Source organism: Anthonomus grandis, chromosome 22 (assembly GCF_022605725.1).
Source record: "Anthonomus grandis grandis chromosome 22, icAntGran1.3, whole genome shotgun sequence".
Lineage (NCBI taxonomy): Eukaryota > Metazoa > Arthropoda > Insecta > Coleoptera > Curculionidae > Anthonomus > Anthonomus grandis.
In genome coordinates, this window is record NC_065567.1 from 9714202 (window position 1) to 9732355 (window position 18154).

The window sequence follows — 18154 nt, forward strand, 5'->3', positions numbered from 1 at the left end:
TTAAAAAATCTATGATTTCTGCGACTGTCTGGGCAATTCCTAATATACAAACTAGTGCATAAAGGATATTTGCATGAATATCTTAATGTAGATGAAGGCAAAGAAAGGAAATACTAGACATTTTCTCAGTGGAGGTCCAAAAATTAAAACTGAATTGTAAAAAAAAATGTTAAATTGAGAACAGTGACATAGATATGTCCAAAATAGCATTGAATCTATAATTTTACCCTGGAAAATAATAACGCATCCAAGATGCACCTCAACATTATTAAAAAACCCTTAATTTATTTAATTTACCTGTCCCTACTCTATGTTCTATGTAGTTACACGATGATGTGTGTGAAGCTAGCGTCCGATCGTATCCAGCGACTAACCCAGAACGCAGCATATGTCGGTTGCCAGCAACCAACTTATAGTCCGCGCTTCCTGTTATTTAATCAATATAATGCCCGTCTCTATATAATCTCCTGAAATTCTGAAGGGATTTTAATAATTTTTTGTCCAGATATTAACAATGAATACCTACATCGACTTACTATGGTCACAAACCTCTACAAACAAAAGTTTGGTAAAAAATTATTGAATTTTTAGATGTACAAAAATATAAACGACTATAACTTCAAAAACTCCCAAAGGATTCGAATGAAACTTTTTTACGCAATTAATAATAAATATCTAAACTGATTTTACATTGTTGCAAACCTCTAGAAACGAAAGTTATGTGGTAAAAAATTATTAAATTGTTAGATGTGGAAAAATATAAACGACTATAACTTCGAAAACTCCCAAAGGATTGAAATGAAACCTTTTTATGCAACTAATAATAAATATCTAAATCTCAGATTGTTGCAAATCTCTACAAATAAAAGTTTTTGGTAAAAAATTGTTGAATTGTTAGAAGTACAAAAATATAAGCCCTATGTAAGTTCTCCTCAAATAAAATTAATGAAACCTCCTCGTGTATACTCTTTAGGCATCCTGGTAGTCGTTTTGTAATTTTTGATTGGACCTTTCCAGAGAATATTGACTATTGTCTCCTGGAAGAGAGCGATAACCTGAAGGGAAGACCCGGACCTTTTTTGTAGGACCTGACTGTAGTATCGACGACTTAGAGCTATTAGCCCTGATGGATTTATTCCATACCACTACTTGGCTGGATTTGGATCTTGTATTTATACCTAGAAATTACTTTCTTTGTAATATAAATAATTGTAACATTATTATGGTCTTTTGATTGGTTAAAAAAACTCAATTTAATTAGTTTAAATGGAGATTTTCGCAACATCTGAATTCGGTTTAGATATTTATTATTACTTACGTAAAGAAGTTTTTCGAGTTCAAGTCGAAGTCATTCGAACCCTTTGGGAGTTTTGGAAGTTATAGCCGTTTATATTTTTTAATATCAACCAACTCAATAATTTTTTACCAAAAAACTTTCGTTTGTAGAGGTTTGCAACTATCTAAAATCGGTTAAGATATTTATTATTAATTACAAAAAAATATCAAGAATAATGTTATGTAGAATACAAATGCATCTAATAATGTTATCTGCCACAAGTATATCCGTATCGATGGGTTTGGACAAGATACACCATTTTGCAGTTATTCGATTGTTTTTCTCTGGACAGTCTGTTAAAGCATTCATGGTCAATAGGCAAATTTTTTTCCACCAAAAGGTTTCAGAAAAAAATCTAAAAGTGGATAGGCTTCGTCCCCTATAAAAACATAAGGTGCCTTCGTATTTGTGCCTGGAAGATTAGAAGGTTCAGGTATTTTGATTTCTTTTGTGCTTAATAATTTATAAAAATCTGAGGACTAGAAAGTTCCGCCGTCACTTTGTTTTCCATAACCACCTACGTCTATAGCAATCAGTTTGTAATTGGCATCTGCAATCGCTTGAAGTAGAACAGAAATATATTTTTTATAGTTAAAAAACATAGACCCAGATTTTTTTGGACAAATAACGCGGACATGTTTTCCATCAATGACATGTATTACGTGGGGAAAATTCCATATATTGTAAAAGTTCTTCAGCGATCATTTTAAAAGTTTCCTTTATTGGAATAGGCATATATTCCGACTGCAACTCATGCCATATTACCACTACAGTTTCAGCTATAATACTTCTCACAGTTGAGGCTCCCATTCGAAAAGAAAAGCTTACAGACTTAGATGGACAGCCTGTTGCTAAATACCTGAAACAAATAATAAACTTTAATCTCCTTCAACAAAAAATTAAAGCCAACTGTTTTTTTAGAAAATGCCTTATGAAAAAAATGAAAATATATTCAGGACCAGTTTGCAGTAGAGTTAGGAAAACATTCCAAAACCGCGAACGGGAGATCCAGCAGCCTCTTACACGTCAAAATGGCAATTTTTTAATCGCTTATCTTTTTAAAAGACATAGTTTAAGCCAGAATTTCTACTGGAAATTGCAATACACAAATTGCAGAAGTGATGGAGAAGGATGATGATCACACTTTTTTTTTTTTAAGTTTTCTTCCTCATGTACGTCAAATTCCAGAACACAAAGTACTGTCCTTCAGAGGGAGTGTGCAACAACTTGTTGAAGAATATACCTACACACATGGTTCATATCCTGTATCAACTCTTCAAGTTTCTCCGTATGCTGGAAGTTCATATTCTTCTTCATCCACGTACACTTCACAAGTTACGCAGCCTTTTGCACAACATACGAATTTTTCAACTACAATCTATGATAAATCTACAGGACAAACATTATCAAACGATTTTCTTAACCTTTAGATAGATAGAATGATTTGTAACTTGGATGATTGCCTATAATTTTTTTAGAAAGTTTTGTTACAATTATGCGTTGGTTTAATAAATAATATTTTATTAAAAATGAATATTTTACTCACCTAATAGTAATCACAAGTCTTTCTTCAAGAAGAATCGGCTGTTTGTGCCAGTTGCACCATGTTTTTATTAAGCGTTGTTCAGTTTTTTCCAAAATATAATTAAATATATTTAATATCATTCTCATGTAATTCAAAAACCATTCTTCATGAATTTTCAGCGTTAGAAATAGGTGATGATATTCACCATATACTACACGCTCTTTATTTAGCAGATGTATTCCTTGCCTTCGCATTCGTAAAAAAATATTTTCCAGAAGCAACAATTCTTCATCGGAGGATGAATGAGTTGACTTTGGTGGGGATATCTATTACTCTCTATTACTTGCAATACAATTTCGCAAAATATTACGCTTAAATTTAAACATTTTTAAAATATTTTTCTGATGCAGGCTTTACATACATTAGTGTAAAACCCACATAGAATCCTAATCTCAAAATGTTTATTATGCTGTGTATTCCATAATAGAAACTAAAACGTTATTCTAATAAAAATAAAATACAAACTGCGTAAAATAGAAAAAATATACAAAAAATTAAATTGAAACTCTAATAAATTTAATAATTAAAATAAATTTAACAAAAAATCATTCTTTACATAAAAGGCTCAAACTATATATATTTGGCTAAGCAATAAGTCAACTTATCAGTAAAGCCATTTCATACTTCCAAAAGAATTTCCGATGAAATGCAATTGGCACATTCAACAATTTTCTCTCGCAACTCTTTAAATTTGGTGGCCTACTAAATTCGTGATAATATATGATTCGTGTAAATACTCTCCTTAGAATAAATCCAAAAATATCATTTGGGGAAAAATCTGAAAATCTAGGACGCCAATTAATATCGTCAGTCCCACTAATAAGACGGTTAGGAAAATTATTTTTTTCTAATTCTTTAACCATAATCGTATTATGAGCAGAACCGCTGTCTTGTTGAGAATAGACCAATTCCAGGTCGAAATTAGTTAGGATTTGAATGGCAGGAAGTATTTGGTTTTGCATTAACTCAAGGTATTTTTGGGCGTTTGAAGTACCGTCAATAAAAAATGGCTCTATCATATGGTTGCCCAAAATACCAGCTAAAACATTCAGAGGATACTGAGTACGGAATTGAAAACTTCTGTGCTCGTTTTCGTGATACCAATGTTGAACAACGAAAGGACTATGTTGCCCACGTAATGCAAAAGAAATTCTTCTGAAAATAGAATATTTCGCAAAAGAAACTTATTTTCATAGGACGGGACGGTGGTTTCACAAAATTCCATTCTTCGCCATTGGTCTTAATCGGGAAATATCTCCGAGAGTTTTGGAATATTTGAAACATTTTGACCCAGGTTTTTTCCAAATACTGGTAACTCGTAACAGTAACAACAGACAATCTTGAAGATAAAAGGATGTCCCAAAATTCGAAACCATATTTAAATTTGTTTTTTGCAAGAAATCGGTCTATTTTGAAAAGATAATTGACAACAAATCCGTACATTGTACTGCCTAATTTCCTTCATAAAACTATTTAATAATTTGAACTCTTTCAGGAGGTGTATAAACAGTTATTGTAAGTCGAGAAAAAATAATAGCGTTATTCTGTAAAAAATAAAAACTGCAACGACCTATATATGACGGAACTTCTTACACAAAAGAATACAGTTTAAAGAAGCTAGAAGCAGTGCAAGATAAAAGGATTTTAGATTTGTTTGGTCTAGAAAGAAATAGAATTAAAATTTTGCGCGACGAAATAATATACAGTGCTTTCATTTCCAAATGAACCACCCTTAATCACTTAAAAAAATATAAACACGTAGATCTAGATATACAGCGGGAAGTTTAATTTTATATTTGACAAGGTTCTGCCAAGCACCTCCTCACCTCCAGCTAACCTCACTTTGATATGTCAAATGGTATACAAATATATTCTATAGCGTGATACATCATTTTAAAGGGCATACAATCTACACCACCCAAGTCCCAACGGTGTATGAAAAATGTAAGACTTATAAACAGTAAGGGTGTAAAAAGGTGTTTAAAAAATAAGCAATTTATTCACTTCACAGAATTTCTTTTATTAAGTGCTGAAAATGTGATTAAGTTTTTTCGCGGGAGAAATCCTTAGCTAATTCGGGATTAGAGTGCATGCGCTTTTAAGTTTTGTCGTTCGCGAGACATAAAAATCCTCAGTCGGAGGTAAAAATTCGGCATTTGCGGAACAAGGATATTGTTTTCATAATTAATTCCGAACACGTTCAATAGATCCCAGAGTCAAAGCATGAGGATATAAATCTGCAAACACTTTTTTATAATAATTCTCAAAATACAGAAACTATTGTTCATCTGTTAAATATATTTGGTATGAGTAATTCGTATATGTTAATTGAATATTTTATTGATACATGACATGAAGTTAAATAATATTCTTTTAATAAAATTTCAGATTTGTTTTTTAAAATGATGATGCATAATTTAGCCTCCAGTGATGAGGTTGCTTGCAAATCATGAGGTACTGAAAGTACACAATTACTTCGAGGATACTGTTCCTTTTCTCACTGACGACGAGTATGTATGCCATTTCCATGCAGGGAGGAAACCCAACAATCTAAAAGATTTGAAGCCTCTAAATATTGTCATTATAAGATTGGAAATTATTTATATTAAAGTGTATTACTACATTTAATATAGATTAGCAGTAATGAGGCTGCTAGTTTCAGAGTGGTGGCTGATCGATCTGGAATAAAAAAAAGGTATTTTTATAAAATCGATGGTAATTATTCATATTAAAGTGTTTTACTACATTTAATGCGGCTTACTAGTAATAAGGCTGCTAGTTTCAGAGTGGTGGCTGATCGATTTGGAATAAAAAAAAGCTCTTTTTAAACGAAGATAGAATGTCACGAAGAGTGACATTCTTTTTAAGCAATTTATTTCCAGATTATATAAAGTTCCCAACTCCTGAGGAGCAAATACTAATTGAAAGGTACTTTGCTGAAAAAGATTTTCCAGAAGTGATAGGTGTAATTGATAGCATACGCATTGAAATCGACAAGCCTCAAGACGATCCAGATTCCTATTTGAATAGGAAACATTTTTACTCTATTCAGGTGTGTGTGGTGTGTGTGCTACATTTTAAAGTTATAAGTACTTAATTCTGCAATTTTTATTGTATCTATATTTTAGACTCAGCTCACGATAGCCGAGTTTTTCGATCATCACCAACTTTAACAGAAAGATGTGGTGATTGTTTTTCTCATTGGAGATAGTAGATATTCATGTACTAAACACTTGTTAACGCCATTTAAATATAGAGGTGATTTAAGTAGAAGGCAAATAAACTTTAATTATATTTTATGTTCCAATAGATATTTAATTAAGGATTGCTTTGGATTGATGAAATAAAAATTTCTACAATTATATCATTTGAAATTAGGAAATCTAGAAAATATTGTTCATTTTATTATAGCTTCTGCTGTTTTGGATAATATATCCCTAGGTCATAATAAAAAAAGTTTTAAAAAGGTTCTTGTTCCATTGCTTCTTTCCTATCATTTTCTTTTAGCGTAGCTGTAATTTAATTATCTACTTCATTTTCCACTGATTCCAGCTATTTTCGCAGACCTAAGGCGTAATATTTTCGTTAATATTTTTCTTTCAATTGCAATTAATTCATAAATTCTTATGTTCCTTAATCTGAGAGACCCAACTTGATTACGGTATTTTTTGTATAAACCCAAAAACATGAGTGTACCATTATAAGTCCATTTAAATGACTTATTTTGTGAACGAGAAGGTACAAGTAAAAACTGTGATAGCTGTAAAAATAAACACAAAGTATCTTATCCTATGTTTCAACTTTTGTAAAAACATGTGTGAAAAATTATTTTCAAATATTAACATAAAAAAGTGAGTCTCTACTAGTTTATTATTGTTTATAATATACCTATAGTTTAAATATGTTTATTTTTATACATTGTGAGGCGTTTGAAAATATCACAAAATTGTCTTGAATGCACAATTGTTTTCTTGTCGAGATTACATTAAAAAAAACGTTTGTAAAAAGTAAATAAATGTGATTATCCTCTAAAAGAGTTCGCGGGTTACCTAGATTTTAAATTAGTAGTAGCATGCTTGGTAATTCAGAATGTAATCCGAACTAGTTTAAGATTTCTCCCGCAAACAAAGCTAATAATAAAGTCGGTTTTGAAATTCCTCACGAACATTGGCAAGTGGTTGTCCGCTAATATCTCTATATTCGTGAGTTATTAGATCCTAAAATCATAATATTTTTAGGTGGGGCTTTGTAAACTTTGTTTTTTAAATACTCCCAAAGGCAAGAATCTAGTGGTGTTAAGTCTGGTGACCGTGCGGACCATTCAATTGCACCACGCCTGCAAATTCACATCCCTGGAAACTGTTAATTAAGCCACTCTCGAACTGTCAAACCGTAGTGCGGCGGAGGCTCCATCTTGTTAGAAATATAAATTATTTTCGTTTAGTATCTCAACACCATTTTCATCCACTTGGTTTTTCAAGGACTGGACGATTGAAGGATATATTGTATTGTCGAGGAGATCTAAATAAATTTGCCCAGTTAAATTTTCTTCCAAAAAAAATGGGTCGATGATTTCGTTACAATAAATTTGTCAAATACTATACTGCAAAAAATTTTGGGAAGAATGTAAAAATATAGTTATTTTCTCCCAAATAATATATATAATTTCATATTTGAAAAAAATATATTTGGAGTCAATGAACATATTATTACCATACATTTTTTAACTGGTAAATCGCTTCAACTTCGATCGAGAACGGGAAGCGTCTCAAATGTCCTTATAGGTTGGCGTCTGATGTGACGTCTAATATATAGAAAATCTTTCTCTCAGTCTCTTCATCTATTATCTTGAGTGCATGCCCGACTCTGAGGTTTGAACTTCTACGGAAAACCTCAGCTATTCCCCTAGAGACATGTAAATTCTTAGCCAGACAATATGTCAGAGCATAGTCAGCTAGAGCAGTAAGATTTTCCGCAGCTCAGCGTCTTCGTGGTTTCCATAATAAGGAGCCGGTTGATTAAAGTGAATAATGTGTGCTTTACCTCGCAGCAGCTTTCATACTATGTAAAGAACATCGGTGGTAACTTCGCGAACTTTGTATGGCCTATCCTAGGATGTTTGCAGCTTCGGTAACAGACCCTTTCATCTACGAGTATTATATGGAATTCATATCTGATATGGAATTCACTTCGAGCCGAAGACTCTCCATTGACTTCATTGATGGCCGATCGATAACCCAGCAGGAACAAATGAAGAAACCTATCCCAGTCTCTTTGATGGCTAGGGACTACTGCTATGTATCTATCTGCGGGTGTAATGCAGTAGTCCTCGATTTCTTAATTTCAAGCGTCATACAAATGTTCTTGATCCAAAATTTCGTTCTTGGTCTGAATGCAGCTCTAAATTTACACTAAATCAGAACATCTATTCTTTTATTAAAGCATCGGCGACAGTGAAGGCTTCCTGGTTTGGTAGAGGGTATGCCTCAACCCATTTGCTGAAGTAGTCCATCTCGACCCCGATGTACTTGTTTTCTGCTTCTGATTCAGGAAATGGACCAGCAATGTCAATAAAAGCCTTCTGCTTTCTCTGCCACCCATTACATGCCACACACACAACGCATTTCCTGTACTAGTCCCTTATAGTCCCTAATAGTCTGCCTTGCCTATTGACCGTGTAAAATTTTTTGCTCACTTCTCCCAGGGTCATTGCTAGTCCAAAATGTCCTCCTGATACATTAACATAAATTTCACCTAGCAACTCCGAAATCAAAATATATTTATGCACAACAATTTGCGTTCTTTTCTCTTTCTCGTCATGGTCATCCATTTTCCGCCTCAAAAGTCTATCTTCCAATATTAAGGAAGTTTCATTGTGCACAATATGACTTGACATTGAGAGAGTACTTGGTAACTTCTTCCCAAGTTGGCTTCTTCCATTCCCCAGGAAGTTGTGCAAGTTTCTGTGAACTGGGCAATCTTTGATAGTCTATACCTTTGCCTTGTCAACCGCAGCTGCTTGATTGGAAACGAAAGGAACCAAATATTGCAAAGTTGTTTGAAACCATCTTTAATCCAGAACCTCGTAGCCTTCGGAACACTTCTTCTAGATTGCTCATGTGATTTTCAAACGACTTTCCTATCACATTAATATCATCAAGGTGAAGCAGACAAGTCTTCCAGGACAGTTCTCTTAAAATCGTTTCCATCAGCCGTTCAAAAATGGCAGAAGAATTGCACAGTATAAATGGTATCACGTTAAATTTCCATAATCCAGCATGCAGCGTGGGTCGTCAAAGCCGTCTTTTCCCAATCTTCAGGGGCCAAATCAACTTGCCAGTATCAATTTCTCAAGTCCAACATGGAAAAGATCTTAGATACAGCCAGGATTTCTAATGTGTCATCAATTGCAAGAAGAGGATAGCTGTCCTTTTTAGTCACGTTATTAAGCCCTTCGTCAATGCAGAATCTGGTTGAACCGTCTTCCTTTTTTACCGGTACCACTGGTGAAGACCATGCTAGATGGTTCTATGACGCCTTCCTATGCCATACTCTCAACAATGTTATCAGCCTTTCCTCTCTTGGGCGATGGTAGTCTTTGAGCTGTTTCCTGGAATCACTTGCCGGACACCAGCCTGTCCCTTTTTTATATTTTTGGCAGCTTCGAATTCAAGGGCCCGTGTTAGTGCATCTACTAGGTTAGGTGGATATGTTAGTAATAAACCCTGCCTCATTTCACCATCGCGAAGTCCATCTAGAAATGCTTGAACTACCAAACGTTCCATAATCCTTTCCTGGACGTAAGGACATGCCAGTCGAATCACACGTGTAATATCAGCTTCAAAAGACGACAAATCGGTGACTTTTAGCACCGATTTTTCAACTGCATGTAGTAGACATTTTTCAAGTGTGATTGGCCATAACGCATCTTCAAATCTTTGCATCTATCAATTCAAATCTTCAAATCTTCAAATCTTTGCCTCACTAGGTGGTCGTAGACTTCTTGTTTTTCGGGGAAAAATGAAAGGATCTCCTTTTCTATTAAAAGTGATTTTTCCAGAACTTTAAATCTTTCTTATTTTTTTCTACTTGGTATAATTTTCTCTTAGTGTGGCACAGTTTTCTTCCAGTTTTGCAGAATTTTCCAGCAATTTCATTTCTAGGTTGGCAGAATTTTCTAGTGATTTAGCTTCCAGGTTGATGGAAGTACGATGCGTTGTATCGCAGTCCCTTTGGCATTTTTACACACTTTAGTCCGATTTATTTCAGTTTACCATTATATATTTTTCACCAATGTCTAGTTAACGTCTAATTCACACCCCACATCTTACACGAGTGTCTCAGACGGCATGGAGTCCAAGTTTAACCTACTTATGAAGTTTTTAATTAATTGTTTGGAATTATTAGCTTTTTTATTTATTACATTCGTTTTTCGGAATGTTTTATCGTTTAAGAAAAATATATAGCCTTACATTTTTTTAAAATAATTCCATTAAGGTGCTTTTCTAAGAGCCACACTGCATTTTTAAAAACGTACTTTTTCAGATTAAACAACTTAAAATGGAACTTTCCTGTTGTTTTAATAACTGTCGCATCGCATTCTTTTTAATTAAAGTGAAACAGTGATTCTTTAATTTTTTTCCTCCAAAACGGTTCATTTTATCAATAATGAACAAGAATACCTCTTCTTTAGTTAAAGGTTCAAGCTATCCATTATCCATATTTATTACTTCATAGTCTTTATCATAGAGGGTGCTAAAAATGTAAGTATTATAATGTACAACCTAGTCCGCCCCTGGTGAAATAAACAAGGTAAATGTGTTTTTTAGGACACGTTTTAAGAGGGTCCTTAGTAGTGTTGATCACGTAAAATTAAATTATACCAAGTACTTCAAAAGTTATTCAAGAAAAACTGATTTTCAGCGGCGTATTCAAGGGGCCGTATTTTCGTAGGGAGGACCTATAGTCAATTTTTTAATAGGAAAGTTCCATATTATTTTTTTTATTTTCTACCTGAATCCGAGAGATTTCCCATATTTTCCCTACATACCTATATACTCGCCAAGCTAGGGGGTTTCTGGGTTTCAAAATAGGAGATTTGCAGTCCTGTAATTTTTCGTTTGCTATCGAAAAGATCTGTCGGATTTCTAGCACGCATGATTTGGCCTAATCGGGATTCCAAATCAGTAAGAAATGTATTTAGGGTAATTGTATCTATTAGATTACATTGCGTAAATTTTTGATGGCATTTAGAAGATTTTCAGTGGCGAAGAATGGAATTTTATGAAACCACAGTATAATAAAGCAACGTTGTTTTATTAATTTTTTTTATAATAAATTTTTATTTATAACGTTTTTTTATTATACTGTGATGAAACCATGATGGCAAAAGCAATGAAATTTATTTAATAATAAATTGCATTTTATTTTTTACAAAAAAAAATTATATTTTCAGATAAATATTCGTTTCTTTTTTTCTTTTCTCCCGCGTTCATTATTGTGCCTATTGAAATGTTGGCTGCGTCGAGTGTTATTGTAATAATTATTATTATTGTTATTAGGTCGCCTACCTCTATTATTGTAAAAAAAACTGTTATTATTTCTAAAATTATTTTGATTTATAAATTTATTGATAACCTCCTGTACTGTGGTAAATGTACCTGCCTCTATAGCTACCCTAGCCCTTTCGAAATTAGCATTTTGAGCTAAGGCTCTTACTGTTTGATCAGTAGAATACTTTGCTGCGACATCGGCGGGGACACCCTCGCTAATATATGCCGTTTTTAATTTTTCAGCTTGAGATTCAATATCCGAAGCATACTTACAGTATCTCTAGCATGTTGCCTAAAATTTAATAGCTTTGTTGTTATAACAGCTGTGAACTCTCTCCTTTAATTTTTGAACGCAAAGTGTTTATAATTTCTGCAAGGGATGCTTCGGTAGTTATTAAACCTCGAGCCTTACTTGTAAGTCGTGTTTTAACGTAGGCTACTGCGTTTGCTCCATGATCGCCCGAATTTTCATTTAATGTAAGAGCATCTAAAAATGATTGTAGCCTGTCATGTGAGCCATCAAACTCCTGAGGTACTATTTTCCCAGCTAAATTAAAAAACTCTAAATTTGACAAAGGCATATTTATTTCCTTTTCGTCGCTCGATGTTATATAATACTCGTCTCTTCTTAACTGGGCCAAGTTAATCGTAGAAACAGCAAGCTCACGAGTTATCTGCTTCCTAATATGCTTCTTGTACATTTGAAAGGACTTTATGATCACCATCACAATAAGCAAAATAACTATTATGTAAAAACTTGCTTTAACGTCCTTTGTAATGTTGTATTCTTGCTCCTGTACTACAAAGTTTGAATTGACTACCCCATTTTCTGTCAAATCTTGGTGAGTGGATTTGCTTTGCCCCATTTTGCTGATTTGCTTATCGCCAGTACATTGCAATATATTTGGAAAAATGGGTAAAAAAGAAACACTTTACTTTTAATGGGCCCAGAATAAACTTTTTCTTCAACTAAACTTATTATTTCTCCATGATTCGACTGGCCAAGGGTCGCCATGTAATAGCCGGGTACTTAGGGCAAGTAACACAAAGAAGATTCCCCATCTAAAACTGTTTATTGAATGAATTGAAAAATATTACCATACAAAAGCAATTGAACAGCGTCACAGTTACCTAATTAGACACGAGCCGCGATATAGCTTATTTTGCAAATAGCTGCTATACTAGGTCGACTAATTATTGCAACCAACTATTAATGTTTATAATAAATAAAATGTAACTTACTTTGCTTTTAAAGAATTTGCCTAATATTATTAATAATTCCTTTACACCATTACATGGGAAACACAATCATCTCATTGCTCGACTCGGGAAAATGAGAATAGAAGTTTTCAATTCCGTTGTTACTTTATTGCTCAAAAATATTTGGTCCGATATAATAGGGTCATTTTTTTATTTACAATATTATACGCCCAAAAATACCTTAAGTTGTTGCAAAACCTTCCTACAAGTTCTTCCTACCATCAATCCGACCTTATTTAGACCTGTGCGGTTCAGGTATGCTTAACATTTTCCAGTTTGCAGGCCGTTAGTATCTTTTGTTTATATGAAAATTTTTGAAGCATATATAAAAACAAACAGCAACCCTTGCACATAAAATGCCAAAATCCGATTCGTTCCCGCGTCTGGCCAGAGGAAGCAACTATTGATTTTGACGTGCGTCCCGAATGGGTTACTTTGACTAGGTCTTTGTTACTCAAGGAATAGAAATAAAGGTTAAAATAAACTATCAATATTTATTTAGCTTCATACTTTATTGTTATTCAGTTGTCCATATGGAAAAGTACAAATATTGCATAACAAAGCACTAGCTATATGGCAAATGGACGCGACCAGAATTTAAGAATTTTGTTTATGATACATGGCGATTTGGTTTTTTATTGATTACGATAGTTTACTTAAACATAACCTTTACTGAAAAAATATTGCCATATTTTAGCGACAATCTATTTACATAAACGTTACTAATAGTCAGCTCAGGATTGATGGAAGTATAAACTAAATATAATTTGCACCAATTAAAAAAAACTGTCTGGTGCTTTTTGATGAAACTAAAAGAGGCAATTTAGCTAGTGCTTGAGCATATACTATATAGTAACTTACAGTCCGTTTTCTGGTGTCATCGACATTCTGGATCTGAAATGTTTGAATAAATTCATGATCGTCCTTAACAACACATTCCGAAACCGAACAATATTCAGCTCATCTACATCAAATAAAAATTCAACCCAATTTGAACAAATCCATAACATTGCACCCTTTTTAGTTCTTAATAAAGGTGATTCCACTCTTTTATCTCCACTACACTAATCGACGCAACTAATACTATAATGTTGGATACAATAGGTAATTAATAAATAGGTGTACTTGATACAATAAGTAACCATTGAATGACAATAAATACACACAAATGCAGCTTAAGTGTAACACTGGACAGTAAGCAAGAAAGGACAACAGGAATACATAAATGCTAAAATTAACGTATATTATACTAAAGAAACTCAATTAAAATTAAGATATTAATAATAATTATAACCTCGTTATAGCCACCCCATATTTATCCCACTTATTGGGAAATCAAATAGAGTCGGCCATTAATAAAGGTCGACAGATATTCGACACATACTAGATCGAAAGAGTGGTCGAAGATAGTGTAGCTTAGTATCTAGCACATTGAATAATTTATGAAATAGATTATAAGTAATGTAATTAATGTTAATAATAAGTATATACCGGTAATGAGTGAATCAGTTCAGTTCCCTTAGCGGGGTTTCATAAATAACTGCACCCTTCGAGGTCGCAGTCGAATAGCCCTATTTTTTGTCTACCAATCAAAATGCCGCTTTCTTGCCGACTTTGAGCACAAAATAACTCAACAGTGAAATTATTCAGGACAAATCTTTATAATTTAGTTGTCGATAGTTACTTTTTTTGGCAATATTATTCATTACACACACGTGTACAGAATAAATAGTTAGTTAATGACTGATTTGAATAAGAATTTACTGGTGATTTTCTTTGCTCATCCATATCGGCACTACCGTAACAAAATAATATCAATGATTGTTTGATAGTTATTTCCTATATTTGACACTTCATGAAAAGTTTAAAAAATCTATTATATTTTTATAAAATATTAGAACCAGTACTCCGTTGAACAGCCTTAAATATAAATATCTGGTCCTCACACATAAAAGGTTTGGTAAAGTTGGCATTTTCTACCAATTAAATCCAAAATTATAGAATGAATACTTTTCACTTTTCATGAATTGCTAAAAACCTTGCTGTTGAGGGTTCGATGCGTTGCTGACAAATAGTGTCAAATTGCTCGATATGAAATCCCTCATGATAATTCGTTTACATTTTTTATGAATAATTTAAATTCTATTTATTAAGTATATATTTTTAATTTAAGTTTCAACAATTCTTAGACAAGCTTAAGAACCTTTCAACAACGTTTATTTTATTTAAGAAATTTGACACTACGTTAGGATCAGTAATTCTTTTGTTATTTGTAATTATTTCGCGGAAATTGGTGCTATATTCAAATCTTAGTCACTCTGACTGACTAGAGGAATGGGTATTGAAAAAAAATCTTATCGTCAGCCAACATTTGATCTTGAAAATATTGTAAAAAGTTGTAAATGGCGCGTAGCTATTGCTAAACCTCACTCTAAACCTTTCATTGGTTGGTGTATACAGGTTAAGATTTACATTAATACACATAATTTAACTTTGAATTACTGATCGAGATCATTTTTAAATTATACACATGGGACTACCGGGTGCAGAGTCGAAGAACAGCATTTTTGTATTGATATGTCTTCCATCTCCTTAATTTTGCCGCTTGACTATACTGATATATGGCACATGCGCTGTTTGCCATTTACTACAAGTCTGCGTCTTGCGGTTTAGGAGTGAAACAGGAAAAACTTCCTTAATTTTCGACAAATAAAAAGACTGGTGTCGTGTTTCTTTTTCACGAATGCCTTTATAGTCAAATTTTATAATGTATTCTAAACCCAACTAAATTGTTGCAATTTCTGTTACTATGTGCTTTTATATTGTTTTAATTATTATTGTTATGACAGGAGAAAATGCTTTGATTTTCTCAAGAATAAGAGCAAGCAGATATAACAAAATTAGAGTTTTAAAAATGTTGGTTATCAGCACCCTCTTTAACATATAGAAAGAGTCAAGCAATAAGTTAGTTTTTTGTAACCAAGAAAATAATGATTTAATTAGAAGAAACTCCTTGGCAGCATGATTAAAAATCGTTTCAGGGACTAAATAAAATGTCTTCTTTTAAGAGAAACAAAAAGGGGAATTAATATATTTGTTTTTTAATCTCAATTTATGATATATATATATAAGCACTTAATATTTACAGTATCCAGTTATATTTTAAAAAGTTGAAGACACGTTAAAACGGCACGGATTCTAAAATTATTAGTTATCAAAAAATAAAAAAAAATTTGTAGGTTATTAGCACATGTAATTGTATGAGTATATGGGCCAGATACTAGCAACTTCAATGAAATTTATAATAATGAATATCCTAATTACGCTAAAGGGATATATATTATGAGATTGAACATTTAAAGGATTAAAAATTTCAAGAGATAGCTTAGAAGTTAAGACTTCGTCAACCATTTTTGTTACTTAATTACGATAAATATTAACACTTATGAAACTGTTATTAAAGAGGTATAAAGGTTAGTTACGTCTAAGATAGAAGAGTATAATAATACTTGTGAAGGTTGTTAAAAAATGACATTTGTGAAAAAGAACCAAAATGAATGAATGATACCTCGATTCTTAAAACTACTAAACAATGTAATTAGAACTTTCTTATAATAAGTTATTGCATGAATTACAGTTATGAGGTACTGTATTTCCTAATAATAAAACTTCTGTACATATAACTTTTGCTTCCGTATTAATTATAATAATCACCACAATTTTATCAAAACAGATAGAATATAGGCATGAGTATATAATAATTTATGTAAATATCAATAGTGGTTTCTTTTTTAAAATGGAATGCTTCTTGTCACAACAATATTTTGAGCTATGGCCCCTGAAAAAGAGGGGGATCTGGCCGGCGGTGTTTTAAACATTTCCGGCCAAAGGTGGGGAGTCCAATTTTCCCTACTTGGGTCAATATGGAACCCTCAACCACAACACAACTGCTACACATAGATAAATTAACTAATAGGAATATGTAATGTACTATAATACACTTATACTAGAAATCTACACAACACACAAATAGATAACCTTATGTAGAAATACGGATCGGACTTACACCGCAATATAACGGTGTAAATTCATTAATAATACTCAACCATCAGTAATAATGAAAAACTTTAAGCAAAGTTATATTAGCAAATGCTATAGTCAATAAGATTCTAAATTTTTAAATAATCATTGTTGACAGACATATTCATTTTTTAAAAATTATTTATACTTATCATGGAAATATGTCGTTGTTCTGTAACTGGAATTAGTCTAAAATAGTTTCGATATTAGGCCTAAGTAACCAATATTTTCTTTCATCTACAAAACCCTACATTTCTATTTTGTGCTCTGAACACTGATTCGCATTTTTGACCCCGTTTTTTTTTGGACAACCATTTTCCCTCTTCTCCGATTTTTAATCGGTTACGCCCTATTATCAGCTTTTATTTAAGCTTGTAATTTGTTTTTGTAATTTCAGTTGTAATAGTATTGCTTGCTGTGAAATATTTACCTATTTTTCAAAAAAATATTCCACATATTTTAGTCAAGTAGTTTGCTATAAAATATGTTTATAGCGCAATCAATTTCAGCTAACATTATTTCTGAGTTATACATTTATCTATAGTGTATAATTTTATATCTATCCCGCTTCATCACAGCCATTTTTAGAACCCTCTACCATTCTCAACTATATAAATTTCAGCACCTTTGGTTTCATTTAAAAAAATTAATATTCAGTTAAAAAAGCATTTGCTTTGTGCGTTTACAGCATGCAAATATTTTAAACAAATTTGTCGTTTTTTTTTAATATAGTTAAATCATCATTCATCAACAATCTTAAGTAAAGTAGTTCTACATGAGTTTTTGTGCTTGAGTAATTTTAATTTGACAATATTCTTTGGGCATAAAAATTTTCAGCAATCTACATTTCATATTAAACAAAGGAACCTAAGACGTGCCACACTCTGCTTACAAAGGTAATTTAAAAAAATGCTTTATTTAATCCCTCTTCGCCCCAACAAATGTTTGCGATATGAAGCAAGGGGTGAGTTTACCCCTTGCTCAATACTCTCCATACAACCTTTTGTTAAACATTTATATTGATACCGAGAGGGCTAAATGGCGGTACAAAAAAATCCGAGTGGTCGAGGCTGGGCCATGTATATCTTTGACCCGTTTAATTTTGCGCGCACGCGCTTTACCCAACATTAATATTTTGAGATAGATTGCTTTTTAAATAGACCTGGGCTTAATCTGGGGACTTTAATACAATTTCCTAATATATTTTGGTTTTTTTTATTACTAAAATAACGGATTTATCTGCTAATACTCGCAAAAAAACGCGAGTAAAATGTATATTATTATATATTACTTGCGATTGGAATAGGTACTCTAGTATAATACTTTAAAGGTTTTTCTTAA